This window comes from Humulus lupulus, chromosome 6 (assembly GCF_963169125.1).
Source record: "Humulus lupulus chromosome 6, drHumLupu1.1, whole genome shotgun sequence".
Classification (NCBI taxonomy): Eukaryota; Viridiplantae; Streptophyta; class Magnoliopsida; order Rosales; family Cannabaceae; genus Humulus; species Humulus lupulus.
Window position 1 is genome coordinate 13,324,643 of NC_084798.1, and position 7,004 is coordinate 13,331,646.

Below are 7,004 nucleotides of genomic sequence, written 5' to 3' on the forward strand. Positions count from 1 at the left end.
CAGTTTAGCATATTTTCTCCACAATCCACTCCAAATGCCCAAAACATATGCTTAAACCTGAAATCAAGCAAAACAAGCATAAATCCGCTCCAAAAACACATAAACCATTAAAAAGACAATGATCAAGACACTTAAAAAGTAGGCTAAACTTAGCCTAACAAAAGTACCTTGCCAAGAGAATTCAAACCATTAGTGATAGTAGTGAAACGAGTATACATGTTAGCAATAGTTTCATCCGCTTTCATCTTAAAGTTCTCATATTGAGTAGAATAAATTTGAATTTTATTTTCCTTCATAGCATTTGTTCCTTGATGAGTGACTTCAAGCATTTTCCACATATCATGAGCGGTAGAGGCTTGTTCAATATTTTTGAACACGTCTCTATCCAATCCACATATAAGTGCATATTTAGCTTTAGCATTCTTAGAAAGCATTTTCTTATCTTCTTCGTCATATGCCTCATATGTCTTAATAACTTATTTATCATTAATGACATGTTTAGGAATGTAAGGACCATTAGACACTATATGCCACAAATCATAATCAATAGATTGAAGATATGTTTCCATCCTAATTTTCCAATAGGGAAAGTCTACTCCATTAAAGAATGGTGCTCTAGTTGTGCTTAGACCTTCTAACATGTTATTTTGTGAATTACTTGGAAACGCCATGCTCTAGATTGTAAAATCTAATCAAATAAATGAGCCCTAGCTCTGATACCAATTGTTAACCCAAGATATGTTTCCAAGAGGGGGGGGTGAATTGGAAATACAAACTAATTTCAGAAATTTAAAACTTAATATGCCAAATTATGCAATAAATTAAATTTATCAAGTAAAAGCAAATAATATGGCAATCAAATAGATATAGCAAATAATTAAACTTGTAATGTAAAGAGTTGAAGGTTAAGAAATCGCAAACTCTCGAATTTTACAAGGTTCGGTAGAACTAAGCCACCTACGTCCTTGGTCTTCAAAGCTAAGGACCTAGCTTTGAGTTCAACTATCGAGCCAAGTTAGCGGGCTTGACTAACCCTTACAACCGGGAATTTTTCACCAAGGTATTTCCAAACCTCTTACAATAGTTTTCCACCACCAAGGACTATCAACCTCTTTTTCGGATTGTTGAAGTGCCAATCTCACTCTAACCGGGTTGTTTACAAAACCGGTGCCAACCTCACCTCAATCACAATATGGAATGTGTTTGATATTACAAGCAAAAATCACTCTAGAAGTATGATAATACAATGAGAAGCCTAGAGTGATTAGCAAGCACACTTAGAATAAATAAATACAAATTTTGGCTCAAGTGTGTGAATATGTGTTTGGATGAGTTAAACTTTGAAAGCTCTTTGAAATCAATGGATTTGGTTTGGTATATGTAATAAATGCTCAGCCAACCACCAATTTGAAGTAAAAAACGAGTTTATATAGAGTTTGGGAAAAAACTAGCCGTTTATAGCCGTTAGGGATCAATTTTCGAAGCTGTCTGCCACGAACCGGAAGTCCGGATGAGGGAACCGGAATTCCGGTTGGAAGAAACCGGAATTCCGGTTGCCCATCCGGAATTCCGGATGGCAAACAGAGAGCAAAAACAGTTTTAAGCCTATTTTCTCATTTTTCAATTCTGTATAACTTTTAGCTCGTTTATCCGATTTCAAAAATTCCAATTGCGTTACGACCGTATCGGGATGTATTTTCTTAAAAGTGAATTTAGGATAATTATTTCTCATTTTAAAAAATCACCATTTTTTAGTGCGTGAGTGAGCCAAATTCTATACTTATGACTTAAAGTATACTTGCAATCACTTTACAAGACTAAGAAATGAAGTTAAACCTTTATCTTGAGTTTCTTGAGTCTTGAAGTCCATTTCGGGTCGTTTCCGGAAAACATGGTAAAATGACCATTTTGCCCTTGGTCATAATTTTGACTTTGAAGTGCTAATTCACTTTAGTTTTTGCTACAAAATCAACAAATCATTAGTAACAAATAATAATCAAATATTTGTTAATCATAAAAACAAGGAGACTTAAGAGTTTGGGTCAACAAAAGGGGTTTCTAGAATTAATATTAATAAAAATGTTTATCTTGGATATTGAAGTATAAAATAGGTGGGGTGTTAACTATGGTCAAACTCACTATTTTAATCAAACTATAGCTAGCAACAAAGTTTGAATAAAATAATGAGAGTGTTTAAGTATGCATACATGAGAAAAGAAATGACTCAAATGGAATCATTTCTACATCTTGGTGTCTAAAGTTATTGTTTGTAATATTTTGATTCAAGAAGGAATCAATTTAAAACATAAAGGAGAATTTTAGAAACAAAGGGGTTTCTAGAATTATTATTCAAGAAAAATGTTTATCTTGAATATTGAAGTATAAAATAGTGGGGGTGTTGACTATGATCAAACTCACTATTTTAAAGGGGTAATTATTTTAATCAAACTATAGCTAGCAACCTAGTTTGAGTAAAATAATGAGAGAGTTTAATTATACATACATGAGAAAAGAAATGACTCAAATTGAATCATTTCTACATTTCAAGGGGTGAGACTTAGACTCCCTAAAGAGATTTACGGTTGATGGTAACCTATCTTAATACTAGTAACCAAACTAGTATTAGGTTCAATAGGTAATAACAACTCAATTAAGTGAATAATAGTAGTACTCAAATTTTGTCTCATTTGAGATACGAGTACTAGTGTATTACAAAAATGAGGGTTAAAACCAAAATGTTTTTTTAATAGAACTCGGTCTTGAAAAGACAAGTATTTTAGGTAGGGGTGGCAATTTGGGTCACGACACGATGACACGACACGACACGACACGATTAAGGTAAACACGAACACGACACGTTTAATAATCGTGTCGTGTTCGTGTTTGAGTTTTTGACACGTTTAATAATTGTGTCGTGTTCGTGTTTACTTTAATCGTGTCGTGTCATAATCGTGTCGACCCATTTAATAATCGTGTCGTGTCATAATCGTGTCAGACACGATAACACGAATACTTTACATAGGTTTTCTGATTTTTTTCGTATAATTATGATTAATCGTGTCATAATCGTGTTCGTGTCGTGTTGACCCGTTTAATAATCGTGTCATGTTCGTGTTCGTATTTTTGACACGTTTAATAATCGTGTCGTGTTCGTGTTTACCTTAATCGTGTCGTGTCATAATCGTGTCGACACGAATCTGACACGTTTACACGAATTGCCACCCCTAATTTTAGGGTAACAAAGTGCTATAAGAGTTCTACCTATATGGACCAAGGAGTGGTGTCGCGCCTCATTTGAATTGGGAGTCATTCTCAAAAAAAGTCTATGAATAGATTGTGAATATGGCCATTAACGGCGCAAAAGCGAGACATTGAGGTCTCAAGTGAACATAGCAAATGTGTGTGTGTTAGCACAGATTTTTTATCAAGGGATAGTGGTTCAATGCTTCGGCAACCAAAATTTCAACAAACTTTGTGGTAATTACACTAACATAAAATTCAAGTCGAAAGACATTTTACTTTATGTACCAATGCAAAGGTTTCTATAGAGTGATTATTTAATCAAGTGGAGGAATATTATATTTTAATATAATGTTTTGATTGATTAAATAAGTGTTACAAAAAATGATTATTTAATCTAAGAGGGGGAATGTTATATTATTTTAAATAATATAATGTTAGATTAAATAATGTGACATAATGTGATTTTTGTCACACAAATGTGATTTGTTACACCTTGTAACATATTATTGAGATTCACAAAATTGAACACATGTATGTGCCAAAATGTGACATATTTTGGAGTTATAAAATCAGTTACAAATTGGTAACTCTCAAATATTACCCAATAATGTGTAGATTTGATATTACAGATTTCGATTTGAATTTCTCAACGGAATAAAAGATATGACTGTTAGAGATGTGATTTTAACTCTCATAATGTATATAGAAGTTACAAAATCAACTGGGAATGAATTTGGAATGTTTTTAAAAATTTAGAAAATTAGTAGCTGAAAAAACGTTGTGGGTCGCGGCCAGTGTTTTTCAGGCCGCGGCTAGAGTGGCTGACAACATTTTCCAAATTTCGATTTTATGCAATTTTGAATGTTTCCAACAATCAAGTAACTTCCAAATCTCTATTTTAATCTCATTAACGTCCAATTAATCATTGGTAACAATCATGGGGTTTGGTGGAATTTGAAATCCAAAGGGTGTCTCAAAACTCTATAAATAGGAGCATAATGCTCACTTGTAAGCACACAATTTTCTATCCACAAAGTACTTGGCTAGAAAATATACCATAGAGGCTTGATAATTCGATAAAGCTATTTCCTTAAGAGATCTCTTAGTACTTTGAGAATAGGGTGGAATAAGCTTTTGGACAAAGGTCTTGAATCTTGTTCAACTTGGTGATCCCCACTACTCTACACTTTGGTTGTGTGAGAGTTTATATTATTTTTATTGTTCTTTTCATTCTTTTGATCCTTTTGTTCTTATTTACGTGTATTATTATTGCTTTGAGTTTGTGATCTTCCTCTTCTAAATCTTTCTATTTATTTGTATTTTGAGCAATAGAATTGTAACATTTGTTTAAATATTACATTGTATATTATATTTTATACATAGCATTGTATTTTGGTTTTACCATTTCTATTGAACAATATAATATATTCTCTGACAATTATATATAATAAAACAACAAAATGCATAGGTCCCACTAAAATTTAATTGAGTGGCACTTACATAGGACCACACAGCTGGAGTTGGAAGTTCATCATATATATGGTCCTCACAAAAGTAAACTAAAAGTAATTACATTGAAATTGTTTCGGTATCCATTTTCCAAAAAAATTATTCCGAAAGTCCTCATTTATCAACTTAGACATGTAGAATTTTGATTAAGAAAAAAAAATCTAAATTTGGAATGATTATTTACTTTGACATAAAGTTATAATTCTTTTTTTTTCCTCACCAATGATGAAATTATGGATAGGATGATCTGAATGTAAAATTATTTCAAAATACCTATAGTGAGGCTAAATTATTTTATAATAGATTAATTAATTAAATTATTATATGTATTTTCTTTTATAATATATCAATTACAAAATCTAATCATATTATAAAAATTATCTTATATAATATAATATAATCTTACTTTTCAGATATAACAAGCGAATAAAAACATCTCTTGAATGCTTTCATTAAACGAGCGTAATAATAACCTTATTATGTATTTATTCCTCACAAAAGTTGTACCAGAACCTCTTATAAATTTACACCAAACGATCATATACGTTTAAGTCACATTTTATATTAAAACTAAAAAACATAACCGCAATCCGTACAGTCAGTTGTAATTATTAAAAAATATATATTTTTAAATACTTTTTGGGAGATTGTTACGTCATTGATTTTTTTCACCCTACTCGTACAACATACTCATTATATGGATACGTGAGGACGTTTTGACTACAATTTTTTTTTTCCATAATGGTATTCATTGTATAGCAAATCTCTTACAAGTTTTTGAAATTTTTTGAATAATTAAAGTGCCGAAAATAAAATTTAAAAAACTTGTTATACTTGTGTTTTTTTTATTATCATTATTATAACCTTTGCGTGATTTTTTTTTTTAAATGTCTAAATTATGTATATGAAAATTTATGTTTTATGTAAAACTTATTTTGGCGGATTACCCATTTGAACCATTTATTTTTAAAAATTAACTTTTAGACCTCGTGTTTTGTCAAAATGTTAAATATAGAATTGGATAGATTATTTATTTGAACATTGTATTTTTGCTGATTATCTGTTTTGACTATTTATTTTTATAAATTAACATTTGGACCATATATTTATTCAAAATGTTAACAATTCTTTATAAAAATTAAATTATATATAATTTATATTTTTTGTAAGGGTTTACGCTATTTTGAACCTTGTATTTTAGCCGATTACCCGTTGGGACCTTTATTTTTAAAAATTAACTTGTGGATCTCAAGTGTTGTCAAAATGTTAAAAATATGAATAGATAGATCGGTTATCTGAACACTATAGTTTAGCTGATTACTCGTTTTGACTATTTATTTTTAAAAATTAACCTTTGGACTATGTATTTATTCAAAGTGTTCAAAATTCTTTATAAAAAGTAAATTATATAAATATATATAATTTATGTTTTACTTAAGGGTTCACACCATTTTGAACTTTGTATTTTAGTCGATTACCCATTTGGACCCTTTATTTTTTAAAATTAACTTATGGATCTTGTGTTTTATCAAAATATTGATTACTCGTTTGGATCATTTATTGTTAAAAATTAATATTTGGATCTCGTATTTTGTCAATAGGTTCTAAATACAAATAGAAATATTATTTATTTATTATTATATATAGATATTTTTAATTGACATCTATTATTATTATTATTAAAATAATTTTGAGAAAAAAGAGAAAATAGATATAGTTTTTTCCTTAATTAATTAATACCCATAAATTAGGAAAGTAAAATAAAAAATGAGAAAAGTTCTTGGTTGTTTATATTTATAATTTAATTAAACAATTTTCGTAATTAAATATCTAATCAAATTTGAATTCAAAATAAAAAATGTGAAAAAAGAAAATAGAAAGGGTGCTTTAGAGCAATTTTAGAGTGTCACATTATATAAATATATTAGAAAATATATCCGCCTTCGCGTAATTTATTTTATAATAATTTTAAATATATATTTAAGGTAATTCTATATTTTTTTGTTAAACATTATAATTTGAATTTATACATTTTGTAATTCAACTACATATATTTAACGTAATTCTATATTTGTTTATATATACTAATATGATATATATATATACACAAACTAACAATTTTAGATATACAATTTGTATATATACACATATATTCATATATATATAGAGAGAGAGAGAGAGTGAGAGAGAGAGATTGAATACCTTGAAACTTGAAATATTGATTATTACTCACTTAAGTAATTGAGAGTCCA